Consider the following 21,792-nt stretch of genomic DNA (forward strand, 5'->3'; position numbering starts at 1 on the left):
ACAAATCCCTGCAGTCGCACTGGTACAGACATGCGTATTCAAATACAGAGATGTGTAAATTGGCAGAATACAGCCCTGCGGTCGGCAACGACATCAAGTCGTCTGGCGCAGTTGTTAGATCGATTACTGCTGCTACAAAGGCAGGAAATGGCTGGAAATACGTTGCATGGTCGGACGAGTCTCGTTTCAAATTGTATCTAGAGGATGAAAGTGTATGGGTATGGAGACAACCTCATGAATCCAAGGACCCTGCATGTCAGCAGGGTACTGTTCAAGCTGGTAGAGGCTCTGTAATGGTGTGAGGCGTGTGCAGTTGGAGTGATGTCTAGATACGACACTGACACGTGACACGTACGTAAGCATCCTGTCTGTTCACCTGTATCCATTCATATCATTGTCTTTTCCGATGGACGTGAGCAATTCCAACAGGACAATGCGATACCTCGCACGTCCAGAATTGCTACAGAGTGGCTCCAGGAACACACTTCTGAGTTTAAACACTTCCGCTGGCAACAAAACTGCCCAGACATGATCATTATTGAGCAAATCTGGGATGCCTTACAACGTACTGTTCAGAAGAGGTCTCCAGCCCCCTCATACTGCTACGTATTTATGGACAGCCCTGCAGGATTCGTGGTTTCAGTTCCCCCCAGTACCACTTCAGACGTTAGTAGAGTCCATGCAACGACGCCGGCCGGGGTGGCCGAGCGGTTCTAGCCGCTACAGTCTGGAACCGTGCGACAGCTACGGTCGGAGGTTCGAATCCTGCCTCGGGCATGAATGTGTGTGATGTCCTTAGGTTAGTTAGGTTTAAGTAATTCTAAAGTTCTAGGGGACTGATGACCTCAGAAGTTAAGTCCCATAGAGCTCATTGCCATTTGCAACGACGTTTTGCGGCACTTCTGAGGCTCGCGGGGGCCCTACACGATATTATGCAGGTGTACCAGTTTCTTTGTCTCTTCGGTGTGGAACTCAGTAATTTGAGAACGAAACGAGAAATCGTTCTGCTCTCAATTTTCAATAAAGTTTCGATATCTCATTTTCATTTCATTCACTGCAATGTATGGGCTACAATCAACCATGCGCAAACGTTATAGAATACGTTTCTATTCCTGCAAACTCTTTAAAATTGTGTGCAGTGTTTTACTTAGTATGAAGCAGCGCAGATAGTATAACGGATAACGCAGAGAAACTGAGTTCTTTATCTACTGCAGATGTCAGACTGTAAGATGCTCAACAATTACTTTTTTTCACCTAATAGTTTTCGATAGGTCGGATGACGAGTATTTCGCACCGGCCGGAATACCGTCCCTCAGCAAGAGGAACAGCATTTGGAGAGCAGTACAGCCATAAAACAAAAGCCGCGTTCAGCAGGGAATGCAGAGAACTCGTTTGTAAGAAGCGAAAAGCTTAATGACATTTAAAATAAACGGTTTCCCAAGGTCTGCAGCCCGTGGCTGTCGATTTTAGTTCAAGTACCAAGTCCCCTATAGAGATTTGTTGCCACCTGGAGCGGCTGAGCTGCACTGGACGGGCCAGAGTAGGGGACTCGGGGCGTGAGGCGTCGCTGCGGCACCTGTTCCCCGCCCGGCCTGGCGCGGCAGGACAGGGTGTGGTGCGGTGTGGCGTAGGCGGGATTAGCGCGCTGCTTCCATTAGCTGTTAGCCACAGGAAGCGCGGCCAGTCTTGAGAGCCGGCCGAGTGCCGCCGCCACCGCCGCCGCCGCCGCTACCGCCGCAGTCCGCCGGGACGGGACGGCGCAGGGCGAGGGCCGGCTGCTTCGAGGTGCGACGGGGCTGCCAGGCTCTCACTGACCAGCTTCAAAGGACACCGCTCCCGCGGGCCATTCACCTCCTACGTAACGTCCCGCTTACTGGTGACTGGAAAAATGGAGCGCTGGTTTGCGGCACACTCACCGCCTTCCTGGATAGGACACGTCAAGCCAATCTCCAACAGTATTCAGCCATATAACGTCATCGCTCTTCTTTAAGGTACGGATCTGGCGAGCAAACAAAACAAGTCGGTTCTAGGCGCTGCAGTCTGAAACCGAGCGACCGCTACGGTCGCAGGTTCGAATCCTGCCTCGGGCATGGATGTGTGTGATGTCCTTAGGTTAGTTAGATTTAATTAGTTCTAAGTTCTAGGCGACTGATGACCTCAGAAGTTAAGTCGCATAGTGCTCAGAGCCATTTGAACCAAAACAAGTCGCTACCTTTGTGAGACGATACATTTAGCATATTCTTTTCGATTTATATTTGTATCAGGTCATTATTTACGATGCACAATTGGTTTATTAATCATTTCATTGCTGATACAGCTAGCACCACGTGCTAACAATTTCTGTAATTCTGCATGTCTGGGAGTCAGACCTGACACTGACAAAAAGGGTGACATAGGCTGTGCGAGGAGCTGGGAAGAGACTTGTGTTTTGCAGGGGTGGACAATTACTGCGCTGAAAGAGAGCAGTGCGAGGAGTCGATGGTTTACAGTGCTGGTGGAACAAATGCGCAGAGTCACAAATAATGGTCGCGAGATGACCTCCGAGGAATCCATTGACAGGAAGCGATGGGGCTCACTTGCCACCGAAAAGCAGAGGCGCGTATTTGACTGATAGAGTACTAAGGATGTAGGAGGGGAAATGGAACTTCCCAGGATATTTTCTGAAAGGAGTATGAGCTTTAGGTGATAGGCTGGCAGGTTCGTGACCCGTGCAATGGGAGGTAACATTTTTTTGTAAGGGCCGCTGGAATTCGTCGCCTGCGCGTAAACGTAGACCCACGTGTCCAGGAGAGAGCAGTTCATGGCGTGGGGAGGCACTTCCGTGCGGGGATCGTTGGAAGGCACTTCCCTGCACAGATCGACCTAGAGACATGGCTGGCGAGGGCCACAGTGGAAAATCTGGCGGTTAGATTTTGAGAAGTGTTGCTTGCGACGCAAGCACCGTATGAATTTGTTTCTCTGTGAACAGAGCTGTTGTTCTGTTAACACAACTACACTACTGCACATTAAAATTGCTACACCACGAAGATGACGTGTTACAGACGCGAAATTTAACCGACAGGAAGAAGATGCTGTGATATATAAATGATTAGCTTTTCAGATCATTCGCACAAGGTTGGCGCCGGTGGCGACATCTACAACGTGCTGACATTTTTTCCGGATGAATCCAGGTTCTGTTTACAGCATCATGATCGTCGCATCCGTGTTTGGCGACATCGCGGTGAACGTACATTGGAAGTGTGTATTCGTCATCGCCATACTGGCGAATCTCCCGGCATGATTGTATGGGGTGCCATTGGTTACACGTCTCGGTCACCTCGCATTGACAGCACATTGAACATTGGACGTTACATTTCAGATGTGTTACGACCCGTCACTCTACCCTTCATTCGATGCCTGCGAAGCCCTACATTTCAGCAGGATAATGCACGACCGCATGTTGCACGTCCTGTACGGACCTTTCTGGATACAGAAAATGTTCGACTGCTGACCTGCCCAGCACATTCTCCAGATCTCTCAGCAATTCAAAACGTCTTGCCAATGGTGGCCGAGCAACTGGCTACTGGCTACTCTTGATGAACTGTGGTATCGTGCTGAAGATGCATGGGCAGCAGTACCTGTACTCGCCATCCAAGCTCTGTTTGACTCAATGCCCAGGCGTATCAAGGCCGTTACTACGGATGGGGGTGGTTGTTCTGGGTACTAATTTCTCAGAATCTATGCACCCAAATTGCTTGAAAATGTAATCACATGTCAGTTCTAGTATAATATATTTGTCCAATGAATACCCGTTTATCATCTGCATTTCTTCTTGGTGTAACAATTTTAATGGCCAGTAGTATATTTTGCATCGTATATATATATATATATATATATATATATATATATATATATATACTCAAATATTGTTGTGCAGTGTGGAGCAGACAACACGCTGCCGATCAAAACATCTATCTAACGAAAAATATTAACCAACGTAAGATGGGCATGGTAGCCCTAAACCGGTTGTAGCAGTAAAATAATACACTTAAAAAGTATTTGTGGCTGGTTTCATCATTCACCAACAATCATCAACAGCCGCGGAGTTCAGTTCATCTAACATGGATAAAATAACATTGCTTATTTGTGACGATTATGTGAGGTCTAAATAATTACATGTCTACATCTACATGGTTACTCTGCAATTCACACTTAAGTGCCTGGCAGAGGGTTCATCGAAAGATTTATAAATTTTAATGAGAAGCTGTGAAAGGAAGTTAGTTTAATATAGGCAAAATGAAGTAGGAGTTAGATTCGACGTTAACTTCTTCGCCTGTATTCAGTCGTGGCTACTGAGATGATGAGTATTCAGGATATCCAAAAGAAGTGAGATCAGGACAAAGGCACACACTGCCCTTGTTATTGTAATAGTCGAAGACTGATGGTGCACGAGATCGCTGACGCTGTAACTACATACGTATTAACTACGTTTTACTCGAAGAGCTTGGTAGAAAAAAGGTTTTCGCTTTATCGGAATTGCTTTCTGACAGTCATTCAGAAACTCATTCGAATAAACTTATCAACAGTTGCCATACATTTTAAATGCAATTTCAGAAAGTTTCTGCTGCATTTCAAAACAGCAGCTGAATCATAGATACAAAATATCACGCGCTGTCAAAGGGCCAGTCGATATTCCAGATGACGAAAGGACAAAGGTCACCAAAGATACTGCTACCATTCCCTTCGCTTCTCACTGTGCCGTGCACAAAGACTACGTCCTCAATGACAGCACCACCATCCTGTATTATTGCTCCATACTAATGATGAAATTGAAGGACACATAAATACTAAATTTTCACTTCCTGCAAAGACGTAAGCCCTCCACTTTGACTGCAACACGTCTCCATGAACGCCGTAACTCCCTGACACAAAATTGCATGATCTCCCATTTCAAGAACTTGTACGCTTACATTATCCGCCAAATTTGTCGGAAGTCACTCCCAGTGCCTCCTTTATTGTACTTCAAACCTGAAAGAATGGTTGGATTCATCACGATGTGGTTCAAATGGTGCAAATGGCTCTGAGCACTATGCGACTTAACTTCTGAGGTCATCAGTCGCCTAGAACTTAGAACTAATTAAACCTAACTAACCTAAGGACATCACACACATCCATGCCCGAGGCAGGATTCGAAACTGCGACCGTAGCGGTGGCGCGGTTCCAGACTGAAACGCCTAGAACCGCTCGGTCACACCGGCCGGCTGGCATGGCAGTACACTGAATGAATTGAATTACTAGGTGATTATGTCGGAAATAAAATGAGTACGTGCTATCATAGTTTAAATCAAGCATTTTCTTTATTACGACGAGTAATTATCGAACTGTCCTTGTAAATGAATCAACTAGGCGTTCAAAAAGTCTATCATCGTAATGTTAAGCACATTTCATAAGCGAACGCACAATTTTCTCGATGTTAACTGATGTCCATTTTTCTTGGCACTTAATTTGTGATGTCTTTGGTGTGCGACGACCAGCTACTACATACAGTAAATTAATGAGAAAAGGATTTGCTCAGCATCATATAACAGAGGAAAATGAAGTTACACAGACATTTAATTCACTGTGATAGCTTGGTATGAAAATAGTCGAGACAATGATTTCAAGTAAAATAGGCATAATAAACATACGTAATGTCATAACGCTGGGCGTTATCTGTACTACTGTACACAGGGTGTCCTAGGAGGAACGACCATTCAACTCAAAAAAGTACAGTAGACACGGGCTTTAAAATGCATACCTTAAGATCAATGAGCACTTTTTCAGTAGAATAGACGTATTTCACAAATGTGAAGATGAACAGGTGATCATAACTAGCCGGCCGGAGTGGCCGAGCGGTTCTAGGCGCTAAGTCTGGAACTGCGCGACCGCTACGGTCGCAGGTTCGAATCCTGCCTCGGTCATGAATGTGTGTGATGTCCTTAGCTTAGTTAGGTTTAAGTAGTTCTAAGTTCTAGGGGACTGATGACCTCAGCTGTTAAGTCCCATAGTGCTCAGAGCCATTTGAACCATTTTTGCTCATAACTCTTAAGGTATCCACTTCAGAGTCCGTGTTTACTGTATACTGGACGTTTTTACATACAAGCATCCCTCAGACTATGGAAAGCAAAAAGCCTACAGAAGAAGAGATTCGTTTCGTAGCATCGAAAATGAAGAATTGCTCATAGCTGTTAAGGTATGCATTTTACAGCCCATGTTTACTACACTCTCTGCTTCGAATAATAGTTCCTGCGGTGTCGCTGAATACTGACGGTTCGTCTTGAAACACCCTTTATATTTATTATCTTTGTTTGATTTTGTTTTTCTCAATATACAATAAACAACCCAATGTTCCACAACAACAAACATTCATATTATTTACGTAATACCCACTCCAGAGAATTTTTTTATGGTGAACTCTTCATGATTTGTGTACTTTAGCTATAATTAACGAATTGCGTGTATTTAATTACTTATGCCTATTGAACTTACTGTCGCTATATTCATGTACATTACTTGTTGCAAATTTTCTGATAGGCACGTACTTTGGTACTGTTTTGTCTTTATCATCTTTGTGCATTTTTGGCCGAAATAAAGTGTTCAGCCTTGCTTATTATTTCGCAGAATATGTAGTGCCACGTTGGTTTTAGTGGTGTAATGGATTTTTGGTGAAGGATCACTAGGGAGATCAGTTTTTTCTCAGTTGTTTATGATGTTTCAGCTCATCATTAGGTCTAATTAGAGTGAAACAATCATTAATTTACATTTCGGTCTTCCTGTAGGAAACTACCACCTGAAGAAGCTTTCTCGACAATGAAACACATACGATGTCTTGTTCGCAGCGTGATTTAAAGGAAAAAGTAATCGAGAGCAGTAGTCCGATGAGAAACCTGCCGGTCGGAAATGGATCGCTGTGCCATTTGTTTTTAATAAATAGCGTTACGAGTAGCGCCTGTCTGCTAATTCTTTTCCGTCAGAATTAACCTGTGTCTTCCCACAGCAAAAGCCTCATCGTATCAGTTTTCGAGACAAAATAGCATACTGGTGGATGCTTTCGTGGACATAGCACATCTGCAGTTCCTGGTCATACAAGAGAAGCCGTTCCTCCACCTTTATGTGCGCTTTTTTTGTCGAATCTAAACAACTGATACAGTGCTCTACATAGCTCCACGTTTAGATTGATATGGCATAGTCCTTTAAAAAATTCTGAGCTTCATAAAGGTTGATGAATTCAGTTTCGGAAAGAGACATTGTCTTTCACGCTATATTATCTTTTTGTAATAAGGCTGATCTGTTATTGCTATAAAGAACAAAATTTTCTGTAATCTCTATTAAAAAAAACTAAAAAGCCATGTTACTGACAGCAACATCAGGAAGCTTACTTTTCCAAGGTGGGTGGGACGGAGGGCAGCGCTGTGGGGAGTCTGGTGACTGCTGCAGCAGCCCGCGCCTTCGGTGTGTTTCCCGCTAATGAGGGCAGCCTCCAGCTTTCATCCCCTCCCCCACTACCCCCCAAATACCACGTCCCGAACAAACTTGAGTGTGTTAGGCGAACTACCATCTGGCGTGTGGGCTGCGCACGTAATTAAGGGCAGTTCTGGCTCCGGGGCGTCATTCGTGCAGGGGTACCCACAAGTAATGTATGGACACATATTCTGAAGAACACCGTGCAGTAATTACCATGGGATCTCGGAAACAAAATTTCTACTGATATCTTTTAAATCTAACACTATTTAGTTTCGGAAGACCTTTGAATAGACACTTGAAGACAAGAAAAGACGCAACATAAGGGAATTATCCGAGTGGGACGGAAATAGGCAGATATGACGTACATGTACATACAGACAAATGAGTACAATTCCGAAAAAAATTGCATGATTTATTCAAAAGAGGGAGCTTCACAAATTGAACAAGTCAGTAACGCGTTGGTCAGCATGTAGCCCTTGTGCAAACAATTATTCGACTTTACATTAATTGATATGGTTATTGGATGTTCTTCTGAGGGATATCGTGCCAAATTCTGTGTAACTGGAGAGTTAGATCGTGAAAGTCGTGAGCTGGTTGGAGGAACCTGCTCAAAATGCTCCAAACGTGCTCAGTTTTGGAAGATTCGGTGAACTTGGGGGACAAGATAGGATTTGGCAAACACGAAGTCAAGCAGTAGAAATTCTCGCCGTGTCCGGGCGGACGTTATCTCGCTTGCCATGAAGGGCTTCTAAGCGAAACGTGGATCATACCGCCGTGCTGTAAGCTTGCCACGAATGACAACCAAAGGGGTCCTGCTATGAAATGAAATGGCTCCCCAGATCATCACTCCTGGATTTCGAGCCATATGGCGGGCGAGTCAGGTTCGTATCCCATCGTTGTCCAGGCCGTCCACACACACGTCTTTTCTGGTTACAGAGGCTTCGCTCTAAGCAGGTCATATCACCGAAGACGATTCTACTCCATTCTATGAAAGTCCAGGCCGAATGTGCCTGACACCACTGCAGACGGGTTTGTTGGTGTACAAAGGCCAATAGTGGGCTAGGATGCCATTTCATTTCGTAGCATGGCGCCTTGTTTCTCATCCGTGGCACTCTTACATACAAGCGAACGTCCATGATATTCTACGCCTCGTCTTGTTGTCCTTCATGGCAAGCCATCCCGAGTTTACATTTCAGCAACATAATGCACGCCCGCACACGGAGAGAGTTTCTGCTGCTTGTCTTAGTGATTGCCTAGCTTGACCAGCAAGTTCGACTGATCTCTCCTCAATTGGGAACGTTTGGAGCATTATGGGCAGGGCCTCGTATCAGATCACGATTTTGACGATCTAATGTGCTAATTGGGCAGAATTTGGCACGATATCCCCTAGGAAAACAGCCGACAACTCTATGAATCAATGCCAAGCCAAATAACTGCTTGCATAAGGGCCAGTGGGTGACCAACCCATTACTGACATGCTAAATTTATGAAGTTCTTTCTCCTGAATAAAGAATGCAATTTTTCTGAAATTGTTATCATTTGTTTGTCTTGCGTGTCTGTAGAAGTACGTCACATCTACCGACCTCCGTTCTATTCGGATGGTCCCTTCATGGTGCGTCGTTTGTCCTTTCTTTGTTTCCTTTTTTGGGTTTATTTGTTTATATTTATTAGAATATATGTTCTTGTCACCTCGTCAAAAACTACCACCATTTTTTCAGACTGTGTTTTTCTTAACCGAGTAAATCACAATCACATTATTACTATGTAACGAGCCAACGGGAGCTCGTGTTCCTTATACCGAAATAGTTAATATTCGTGAACCACCTACCAAATTTTGTCGGTGTAATTGGGGTTTACTGTGTATAGATGGTGGAAGATTATGAACGGTGGATTTTGCAGTAATAAACTCTTAATCATAAATAGACATTTAGTTTCTTATTGACGTAAAGAACTTACACACCACTGATCCCAGCAGTTGTTTTAAGTGATAACCGCAACTTCGTTTCAAACGTTGCAGTGGGGCTGAGTATTGAACTGCACGTCCAAAGTAATTTACCTACATTGCGCACTTTGTTTGTAACAGGGTTGTAAATGTTGCTCCATTTATATTCTCCACACGTATTCTGTGAAGTATGCTTTTCACAGGAAAGTTCGCAATTTGGCTTTATCCCACACCAGCTCCTCAAATTCCACTGTGCGAACAGTTCACTATAGGTATCTTTAGATACGTCTTTGTGGCAGTAAGCAACCCAATGTTTAATTTCAACAAACGGTCACAATATTTACCAGCATATCTATTCTCATAATTTTTCTTGTGGTGAACTCTTTAAGATGGCTCTGAGCACTATGGGACTTAACATCTGAGGTCATCAGTCCCCTAGAACGTAGAACTACTTAAACCTAACTAACCTAAGGACATCACACAACACCCAGCCATCACGAGGCAGAGAAAATCCCTGACCCCGCCGGGAATCGAACCCGGGAACCCGGGCGTGGGAAGCGAGAACGCTACCGCACGACCACGAGATGCGGGCTCTTTAAGACTTGCTTACGTTATCTATTATTAATGATCGCTCAGTTTACACTGAGGTGAAAACAATAATGGGGTACCTCTTAATAATGTGTCGTACCTCCTCCTGCGCGGCGTAGTGCAGCAGCACGACGTGCCATGGACTCAAGTCGTTGGAAGCCCCGAGCAAAATTATTGAGCCTTGTAGCCTCTCGATTATGTCCCATAAATGGTCGATGGGCCTCGTATCGAGAGATCTGAGTGGCCAAACCATTCGCTCGAATTGTTCAGTATGTTCTCCAAACTAATCGCGAACAATTGTGGCCCGGCAGCATGGCGCAAGAAATTCCGACACTGTTTGGGAACATGAGGTCCGTGAATGGCTGTAAATGGTCTCCAAGGAGCCACCGAATATAACCGTTTCCAGTCAATGATTGGTTCAGGAGGACCAGAGGACCTAGTCCATCCCATGAAAACACAGTTGCCGGCCGGAGTGGCCGTGCGGCTCTAGGCGCTACAGTCTGGAGCCAGCGACCGCTCCGGTCGCAGGTTCGAATCCTGCCTCGGGCATGGATGTGGGTAGTGTCCTTAGGTTAGTTAGGTTTAATTAGTTCTAAGTTCTAGGCGACTAATGACCTCAGAAGTTAAGTCGCACAGTGCTCAAAGCCATTTGAACCAGCCATTAAACACAGTTCATACCATTATAGAGCTACCACTAATTTGGACAGTGCTTTGCTGACCACTTCGATCCACTGCTTCGTGGCGTCTGCGCCACACTCGAACCCCGCCACCAGCTCTTAATGACTGAAATCGAGACTCAACTGACCAGGCGACGGTTCTCCTGTCATCTAAGGTCCGACCGCTATTGCCAGGGACCCAAGACAGGCGCTACAGGCGATGTCGTGCTGTTAGAAAAGGCACTCGCGTCAGCATTCTGCTGCCATAGCCCATTAACGCCAGATTTCGTCGTACTGTCCTAACGGATATGTTCGTAGTATGTGTTGCTTGTCTGTTAGCACTGACAACTCTACGCAAACCCCGCAGCTCTCGGTCGTTATGTGAAGTCTGTCTGCCACCGCGTTGTCCATGAGAGGTAATACCTGAAATTTGGTATTCTTGGCACGGTCCTGATACTGTAATCTCGGAATATTGTATTCCCTAGCGATTTCCGAAATGGAATGTCCCATGCATCTAGCTCCAACTACCATTCCGTAGTCAGAGTCTATGAATTCCTGTCGGGCGGCTATAAGCACGTCGGGAACCTTTTCACGTGAATTACCTCAGTACAAATGACAGCTCCACCAATGCACTGCCCTTCTATACCTTGTGTACGCGATGTTACCGTCACCTGTTTACGTGCACATCGCTATCTCATGACTCTTGTAACGTGACAATAAGTTGTCTGCTACCCAGTATTGTGTGGCCTGGGAGTGACGAATTTGTTTGTCTGCCGTGCTTATTTGGTCTGCTAGCGGAAAGGGACTCGAAGACATCGCCGATCGTTCCTCGCGCATGTACTGGGCCCCACGTAACCTCGGCCGCTGCAGTTTCCCTGTTTACTGTCTTCCGCGGCGCTACGACGCCCGCGCGACCCCGTCGGCTCAAAACGCTCCTAAATAAGTGAGCAGGTCGGATCAGGCGGGCCGGACACCCGCCATTTCCCAGAGGACTGCCCTCCACGTGGCAGGAGATGCTTCGCGGGGGCCAAGCCAGGTATACACCGTGCCAACGGCAAGTGGCTTGCATGGATCAGATGCCAAGCTGTGCGAATTGGCCTTAGCTGCATGTGTACCTACACGTAATCCAGAGAAGAGTACCTAGAAAGAGCACTGAGTTTCGTTAAGGTTCATTCAACAAGCGCGAAGGTGTCGCGGATATGCTCAGCCAAGTGGCAGAGGCTGAAAGAGAGGCGTTCTGGATCATGTCACGATTTACTGCTAAAAGTTCCGAGAGCGTACGTTCCTATTAGAGTTAACCAATGCAGTGTGCTGCAAAATCAGTACAGTTTAAGGCTTTGTAGCATTTATTACATTCAGCTGTCAAATGAAAGAGCAACTCGAACCGTTTATCTTACTAGTTCAATGTGACCACTATTCGTCATACATACCTTGAGTAGTTTGTCTGGAATAACTGTTGCAACAATGCTGCTTATGAAGTGGGTAGATCAGCTGGTAGTGGAAGCACATACACATGATACTTTACGAACCCCCGAAGGTAAAAATCGCAGGGCGTCAGATCGTATGTTAACGTGGAGGTCATGCAAAACAAGCTTGTCATCCGGCCTCTTGTGGTCAAGCCAGCGGTCAGGTACAACGTTATTTAACCAATGGCGTACTGAGTTATGCCAGTGTGGCGGCGCACCATCTTGCAGCCAAATAAAGCTCTGTGCTTCAGTTTCTTCCAATTCAGGAAAGAGCCATAGTTCTAGTGCATCAAAATACACACCAGTTATAGATGCTTCTCCGAAAAAGAAAGGCCCACAAACTTTTCGCCGGGTTATGGCGCAAAAAATATTCAATTTAGCGTGGACTCGTTGCAACTGCACCATCTCCTAGGGATTTTTCTGACCCCCAGATGCGCGCATTATGTGTGTTCAAATTCCACGTAGTTGAAATGTCGATTCATCACTGATGATGACACTATTCAGAATATCAACGTTTCAATTGCAAAGTTGCCACATAAACCGTGTTCTACAGGGTTTAAAGCTTGTAGCAACTGCATAAGATAAGAACGTAGTTGTAAGCGTCTCCTGAAAAGTCTTTACAGAGACGTCATTGGAAAGCTAACGACTAGTCTTCCGCACTGATTTCTTGCGGCTGCGCGGGAAAGACTCACTCGTTCCACACGTTCGTTAGTCACTCTTGGTCGTTCCACACTGTTACCTTTGCGCAGCGGTATGAAAACAAAACTGTTCCAGTTGCTCTTTCATTTGACATTTTATTTATATTTGTCGAATGTTATAAATGCTACAAAGCCTTAAAACAGTTATATTCATTTACAGATACGATGTATATTGCTTCCTTCTACGTGTATCTTGCGAAAAGACCGCACGGAGGTTACCAACAATCGTTCTTCCCACGAGCAGTTAGCAGCTGGAATATGAAAGGGGGAAGAAGACGGTGGTACACAAAGTACCCTCGTCCACACACCCTTAGGTAACTTGTGGTGTACAGATTTAGATCTAGAAACTCATATGGAGTGCATCATAGCTACATGGGTATTCAGGTAACTTGTACTTCTAAGATACAGTAATGGAAATGTCGTGTGGCTAGGGCCTCCCGTCGGGTAGACCGTTCGCCTGGTGCAGGTCTTTCGATTTGACGCCACTTCGGCGACCTGCGCGTCGATGGGGATGAAATGATGATGATTAGGACAACACAACACCCAGTCCCTGAGCGGAGAAAATTTCCGACCCAGCCGGGAATCGAACCCGGGCCCTTAGGATTGACAGTCTGTCACGCTGACCACTCAGCTACCGGGGCGGACTAAGATACAGTAAGAACAGTAAGCCGCACGGAAAATATTTGGAAGTAGTTAAATATGGAGGTACACTCAAGAAGTTTACAGTTTTACATATTCTTCGAAAGTTCTCATGAAGGTATTAAATGCATGACAGATAGGCCGTAACATAAGATGTCTCTCTTTATAAGCAGGAAACGATACACTCTCATTAATACAAGTATTAGTCTTTTAAACAAAGCTTGCAAAGCATATTAACTAATACGAGAACTATATTTAATTTGTTGTCTCTGAAAAACAAAAGTAATTAATTTCTTGTTTGTTTGCAGGTATTTGTGTACAATGCTTGTACACAACAGAATCCTCATGCCGCATTGCTACGGCACGTGTGGTATATAACTTCGGCGAAGAAAAGGCAAACAGACCAAAATTAATTGTATTGTGTTATATTTTCGAGGTGATAGTTAAGACTTTGCAGTTAACCATCGTAAGACGTACGGGCTTCTGACATCACTACACAGATATCTTGATGGAGGAAGAAACAAATTTGTAAAAAGGGTGAACCCATACTGACACTGGAAGGAACAAATTCTAAAGGAAATTCACACTGTGAATCTTTGGGGAGAATTCAGTGGGTAAGTGGAGGAAATTCAGAAGAGAAAAAGTATGGTGAGTAGTACATGTACCAGCAGACTTGCGGGAATAAAATCAACACTGAAAAGGAAAGCACTCTTAAATTATCAACCTTTGTCTTCTACTGGAACATTCCTGAATAACGTTTAAAACAGATGTATCAACTCAAAACACACACCCACACCCACCCACCCGCCCACCCACCCATCCACACCAAAGTTGGTGAAAATCATGAAAGGCGTTCTACCTTCATTCCATCTCTGTTAGGGATCGTTATTTCACCGTTAGCATGTTATTTACTTATTACATTCTATCACCATATCCACAAAAGTACAGATAAACCAAACAGCCATACTACCGTATGGTGAAAAAATTATGTGGTTCAGATACTACTGACTTTTATTTCGTGAAACCATCTATATTCGTGACATGTGAAAGTAATTGGAATTATTTTTTGTATAACAATGCGTCATCTAAACGGAGGGGGACTTCTCATCAGCCTTTACAAGTGTCTTTATGTTTTGAATTGTTTAAATGTAGTATTGCGAAACTAACACCCATTCAGCCATTACGGATAACCGGATACCGGTTTCGGTAAACTGTTACCATAATCAGACCTTCGTATGATGGTAACATAGTTTACCGAAACCGGTTATTCACAATACAGTGTTGTATTGCGATCTTGGCTAAGAAGTATTTCTCCTCCTGAGAAAGCACATGTAGATCGCTCCTTCATACTCTGTATGAGAAAACCACAAGGTCACATATATGGAGGTGCTGATGTTTTTTAGAGAAGTTTAGAGTGAGATAGCGAGCCGTGAACAGTCACAACGCCTTTCGAAGACTGTCTGAAGTGCTCAGAGGGATGAGTACAGCTAAAAGCTGGAACGGTAGCATGATCTGATGGCACTAAGGTGCACGTAAACGAACACAGAAAATCAAACTATAAAAATGAGAGGCTCTTCTTTACTTCCTCTGTCTTCGTTAACTGGTATACTAAACTTTATATAAGCGGCGATTATAAATAAAATTTCGCAACCTGTGACGACCCCAGTTAAAACCCGGCGATTTGTAGAGCAATGAAACTTTGTGGAGATATTTGCAAGAACGTGTGGATGAGAAGTAACGAATAAACCACTGACAGAAACACACTTTAATTTCGTCTTGAAAGGGTAACATTACATACGTTAATTGCATAACATTAGAATCTTTATGGTACAGGCTACAAACGTTTCTCACTGTGAGGATCATCTGCATCCGCAACAGCCTGGAACCACATTAGAGATTGCTCTAATGCTGCTCGAAATAACTCAGGTGGAATGTGCATAACATCAGTTCTTCATTAGTATGCCATTTGGAGTCTTCCTGAAATCTATTTTAAGAAATCCCTCCCGTCATCAGTTTAGGAATAGAAGGTCGCGAAAACTAAGTGCAAACACGCATTAATGATAGAATTAAGCTACCTGAAGGCTAGCACTATTTTAATTCACATTAGTATTAACTTAAAATAATGTCGGCTTTGCGTATTAAATTTGTTTGAACGTAGCAACAATACTTGCGTCTACTATTGTTTGCACAGCACTGTCTGCTATCTTAGCAATTTGAAACGACAGAGAAATAATGCGTAAACTGCCTCATCTTAAAGGAGTTTTCGTGCTGATTCCAAAACTAGTCTTAGATTTGCCGATTCTGTAACATTTCCGAATTTATGAGAATTTATAGTACAATGTATATTTTAGTAATATTAATTCACCTGACGCGTTTGGGCTAAATCTGACTGCGTGACACATGAACTTCCGTCCTGCCTCATTAGCTGAAAGTTTTCAAAACGGTCTTTTAAATGAATTTTAATATTAAACAACAGCTTCCTTCGTTAATATGCGACACATATTTCGAACTCGCCGAATGAAATGGTCCCCCATGAAATCTATGATCCTATAACAGTCTCCAGTTATTGTAGATCTCAGTTCATGGTAGCAAAATGTAGGGTAGAGAATTATGTTGGAGTCAACGTTCTAAATATGGAACTAATACAGAAGTCTTAAAATACAATTTCAGAAGAACTGTATGGTATCGAATCAGCGAGCAACCAACAATACCGTTCTGTTGTCAGAAATATGTCTTACTTACGAGCAGAAATAGAATTCACTTGATATAAATTTACGTTATGTCAAAGACTTTGTTGATACGTGTAGCGATCGACAGTGCTTCGATAATCAATTAGGAAGTTACATCAAAAGATGCACTGCTAGGATCACAAATGGTCTCTACAGCCCGTACAAACGGATAACGGAAATGCTCTAATAGCTGAGTGGGAATCCTTAGTAGAAAGGCGGAATAGATCATGAAATCCTATTAAACAAATTTAGGGAACCTCTTTTCGAAGAATTCTGTGAGGCCATTATGCTGACATCTTTATATCGCGTAGGGGTCACGATAATAGGATAAAAGAGAGATTAGGGCACAAATAAGGTATGCTCAATTGGAAAGGAGACATTCTTTGTAGCGGCGCTACACGTAATCCTAAAGGATGAATGTGTTTGCCGAGAGATGATGGTATTCCCGGCTGTACAAAGGTAGTTAATGGCTTCGAAGCAATTTTCATTTGCGCAGAGTCGTTTCTGTAGTTCCTTGCATTCTGGATTCCTCCCGACCAACACAAAGAACGATTATCCAGTTTCTCCACACAGAAGAGGAATATGCTTCACAAAGTTATCGGAGGTTGAAGAGCGATGTACGGAGAGCGATGTGTCGCACAGTGCACAATATTCTGTTGGATTCCGCATTATGAGACAGTACGCGTAAGCATCAAGGATATGCTAAGCTCTGGGCCGGCGCACGTTGTTACCTTCCGTATGGAGCGGCACATATGGACGAATCGTCTGTTCCCCATCGTGATACCGCTGTTGCACTCTCGATAAGCAAAGAAACCATGAATCACTTGATCACGAGAAGATTCTTTGTGACAAAGTTAGTTGCAGAACCAGTAGACGGCGAGAATGGATGGTTGCCCGACACATCTGTTGAAGAAACGAGTAGCAAGGAATGCATTTCATTGTTCAGATTGCGGCCTGTGACGGAATTTGTTTCACCACTTGGACCCTGCCTCCAAAAAGATTAGTATGGAGTGGCGGCATCCCGGCTCCCCTCGTCCATCAAGAGCGCACTCTGCACCTAATGTCGGAAAAGTGCTGCTCAGTTTCTTTTTCGATAAAGGAGAACCTCTACTGAATGACTGGTCACCAAGCGGTACAGCAGTTAACGCTGAACATGTTGCAATACGGTGCTAAGGCTCAAACAGTCCATCAAAATAAGTTCCCGAATGAGACACTGCTTCTCCAGGACAATGCTAGGCCACATGTGACCAAGACAACCCTCGAGTTCCATAGAATATTTCGATGGAGGTCCCGTAATATCATCCTTACAGACCTAAGTCTTTCCACGATGCTCGCATATCATCGGCCCCTCAAAAGAATCTGTGAAAGGTGAGAGATTCACCTGAGTCAAGGAAGTGGAAGGCACCATGATAATGGATTCGTCAGAAACCCAGGAGTTTCTACACTGAAGCCACCCCGTCCCTTTTCTGCGCGCTGGGATATGTGTATCAATGTCAATGGCAATACTGTTTCACATTAACAGTAATTATCATGCCGGTATTGAAATATCTTTACTGAAATCTGTAGTCTGCTTTTCATTTGCGCGCACTTTATACGAAGACATATGGACAGTCACTTTGTCCTCGCTCAACACGCGAAGGTAGTTGGACAGAGAATCGATAATACTGTTACGATGTACCCCTCGCCAAGCACTTTACAGTGGCAGAGTGTCAGCTGCCAGTTGTCGTTGATACGTTGCATGCTGGCTCTGGTGTAGGGTTGAGGTACGAGGTGGTCCCACACATGTCCTATTGGGGATAGATCTGGAAATACTGCTGGCCACAGGAGTACCTCAACAGCACGCAGGCAATTCATAGAGACGTGTGCGATGAGTGGACGAGCACTGTCCTCTTGAAAAATGACAACATGATACTGTCGAATGAGGAGTAACACGTGAGGACCCAGGATGTCCATGACGTAATGTTGTGCCGTCGGAGTACTCCAGTCACTATCAGCTGTGACCAGAAACCATACCCGGTAGCTTCCGACACAATGACCCCAAGAGAATAGTCTCCGACCAGTGGTGATGTTTGCCACAGAATGTTGCAGGGAGTCAGTTACTAGAACTCGGATGACAGGCACATATGTGAAGTTGTTACCATGTGGTTGGTGCACAATACGGCTGTCCTCTCTCCTGGTGGCTAGACGTTTCCGAACAGAAATTTGACAACGAGTATGCAAACCCTCAAGTTTTCATGCAGGCCATTGGGCCACTCTCACATCTGAATGCTCAACAAATCTGCGTATTGGCCGATTTCACCAGCCGGCCAAATGGACACCTACAAACATGACGCGCACAAACTGTGTTAGGTGCTGATAACACTGTCTCGTCCGCCTCCTTAGCTGAGTGGTCACCGTTCTGACTTCCATACATCAGGCCCGCGTTCCATTCTCGACCGAATCGGAGAATTTCTCCTCGTCATCATCTCATCATCACTGACACACGAGACGCAAGTCGCCCGACATGGCGTCTCCTGGCCATCAATGCCATACGATCATTTCATTTCATTTCATTTCACTTCAATGCTGTCTTACACGAGTACGCAGTTTCTCCGTGACTCAACTCTGACGCTGATTACGCCCATTGTATGATGTATCAGGCCTGGTAAGAAGACTAAGCCGGCCGGAGTGGCCGAGCTGTTCTAGGCGCTACTGGAGCTGCACGACCGCTACGGTCGCAGGTTCGATTCCTGCCTCGAGCATGGAAGTGTGTGATGTCCTTAGGTTAGTTAGGTTTAAGTAGTTTTAAGTACTAGGGGACTGATGACCTCAGCAGTTAAGTCCCATAGTGCTCAAAGCCATTTTTGAACAAGACTAAACACAAACAACACTAATGCATTCTGCCGGCCGTTCTACCTATCACAAAGGACTGCAGTTCTACATATTTGCCTGCCGATAGTGCGTCCGTGTAGGAAGTTACATTGACATCCGATCACAAGTCTTCTGGGTGCTTCGCCTTTCGTCAGACGGTGTATATCACGCGAAATGGTAGCCGAAATTTGTCTGCCCCTCCAAGACATTCACTTCGACGCGTGAAGTGGACTAGTTTAGCCTGTCCGTCTGCCTCACGCGAGATCCAATCCTCCGGAAGGGGAGTCGGGCCGCCGGTTTATTTTGTCCCGCGCGCCGCAGCGTCGGGGATTCCCGGTAGAGCGCCACGACGTGCCGGCCAGGGTCCGCAGCAAATCAACTTAGCGGCGCGATGGATGCCCGCCGCCGCGCTGCCTGACGGGAAGGGACTTCCCTCGGGGACTTCCCCGACCGGGACAGGGCGCGCCGAGAGGCGACAGCGGACGCGGCTAGGGACGCGCTGCGCTGCACTGCCGCGTTTTATCTGCGTCGCGACGCCGGCCACGGCACGGCGCCCGCCTCCTTATTGTTTATGGCGGACAGTCTCCGCTTATCTGCGGCCTGTCTCGTCGTAACAGAGCCGCTTCCGCCAACTACCCCTAGACGGCTGCTACCGGCACTCGCCCCTCCCTCCTCCAGCGGCTCTGGGGAGAGAGGCGCCTGCGAGCAGTGGACAATGTGCGCAATCGGAAACCCTCAGAGCAATCTCCTTAGATTTCACGACGAGGCGCACTCCTGCCTGACCACCGACAGCGAGGGAACCTATTTGCGAGAGCAGATATGCTCTGGGAGAATGGAACCTTTTACGGCTGCTCTGTAAACATTCGATTGGTCCGTGCGCATGCTGCCCAATAGCCGTATCCGTGGAGTGGATCGCTTCTCGTTTACATTCTGATGTGACTGCAGATTCGTATTAGAAAACATCGCATCTAGCACGGTTTTCTTTCCGAATCCGACAACAAGTAAGAAACAAATCCAAATTGTGTCTCGCGCAAGTGCAGTGTAACGCGCGTGATTTATTTGTTTGTACAGATGGCCACTATAGAAACTAACAGTGAAGGTACGAAGTCCAGAAAGTGAGAAATTACGAGCCGAGAACACTAGATAAGAGTCTTGTATACAATTTCACTCTGTGTGTGGCATCACAACTGCTCGTTACTACACAGTTGTTACCGGCTACTGGACTGAAGGCTTTGTACGGTGTTAAACTACAAGGAATACTTACATCACAGATTGCTGCTAGCGACGTTTTGACAAAAGATGTTCACAGTAATATGTATGAGATTCTCAAAAATGTTTCCAAATAAAATGCAAACTGGTCACATGGTCTCAGAGTAGTGTCGGTGCTGGATCGCTGTAAACCGTCACGTGGTAAAAAACGGTGTAAAAGAGCACTCATCGCACGATTTCACGTGTTTCAGTTAGATATCAATAGTGTGCACTTCTTCTTACACTGAAGCCATCCGTTTTCGTCCATCTGAATGGTAGAAGGTTTTCAAGTAATCGCGCCGCCATAAGTGTACTTTTTATGTTAGCTCTGTATTGTCTAGATGTACAGGCATATTAAGCTCAGCCCTAACTTTGGATTCCTTCATTAGGGACTACACCGTTAAGTAACTCCCTACGGGAAGCAATAATTTTTTTATACTACTGATACGTCGCGCGGCCGGTACCACTACCCCTTTCTCGCAGAGTCATCTTTGCCATCGATTTTGCTTTGGCCGGCCGCGAGTTGGTTGTTCACCGCGGGTTCGGCTATTTAAGTCTGCAGTGTTGAGGCAGCACCAGCTCTCTGTGAGGTCTGTCGGTTGCGGTTACAACACTGTCGGGAAATTGGCGCATGCTCACTGCGCGTGGTATTACTGGAGTGCTGCGGCCGGAGATGGCGGAAAGGGTTTGGGTTCCGGCACGAGAAGTGTTTTGGCCTTTCTCGCCACGCAGTGCATGTCGAGAAGAACAGCTTGCCGGAGCGTCGCCTGGCATTAACCGTTCTCCTGGGCATATGGTGTGTGTTCTATTTAAACAGGTGCAACTGTGTGCTTATATGTTTGTTAATGGTTAACGAATGTTGTCTTCAGTAACGACTCTGACTGTCAAAGTTGTGTCACTCGTGACGTGATAACGGGGCTTGGGCTTCCCATCTTAGTTTCTTACCACTTGATGACGGATCTGCTGCTAGACGTAAGGAAACCCTGTGAGCTCCTCATTATTGAGTGACGGTACTTCTAAAATTGTGGTAACCTTGGTGATTAAGGGCCAAAATTTGCATCTTAATTAACGAGTAAGGCAACGGCCTTGCCACAGCGGATATACCGGTTCCCGTGAGATCACCGAAGTTAAGCGCTGTCGGGCGTTGCCGGCACTTGGATGGGTGACCATCCAGGTCGGCATGCGCTGTTGCCATTTTTCGGGGTGCACTCAACCTCGTTATGCCAATTGAGGAGCTACTCGACCGAATGGTAGCGGCTCCGGTCAACGAAAATCATCATAACGACCGGGAGAGCGGTGTGCTGACCACAAGCCCCTCCTACCCGCATCCTCAACTGAGGACGACACGGCCGTCAGATGATCCTGATGGGCCACTTGTGGTCTGAAGACGGAGTGCTTAATTAACGATTAACGAGATACTATTCTATGTAGTTCTGGTGGGCTCTTGCCCGTTTAAGTTAATACTCAGTTGTGGCTATTGCGTTTCAATCTTAT

The 21,792-nt window shown here is 45.4% G+C and overlaps 1 protein-coding gene and 1 pseudogene across 1 annotated transcript in view; one reads left to right on the plus strand and one right to left on the minus strand.

Moving 5' to 3' along the window:
* Nucleotides 1–21,792, minus strand: part of LOC124605790 (LIM domain only protein 3-like) — a 341,408-nt gene that overhangs the window by 196,507 nt on the left and 123,109 nt on the right. The gene's annotated exons all lie outside the window — the stretch shown is intronic.
* Nucleotides 21,375–21,492, plus strand: LOC124607703 (annotated as a pseudogene).

The sequence above is a fragment of the Schistocerca americana genome, chromosome 3 (genome assembly GCF_021461395.2).
Source record: "Schistocerca americana isolate TAMUIC-IGC-003095 chromosome 3, iqSchAmer2.1, whole genome shotgun sequence".
Taxonomy (NCBI): Eukaryota; Metazoa; Arthropoda; class Insecta; order Orthoptera; family Acrididae; genus Schistocerca; species Schistocerca americana.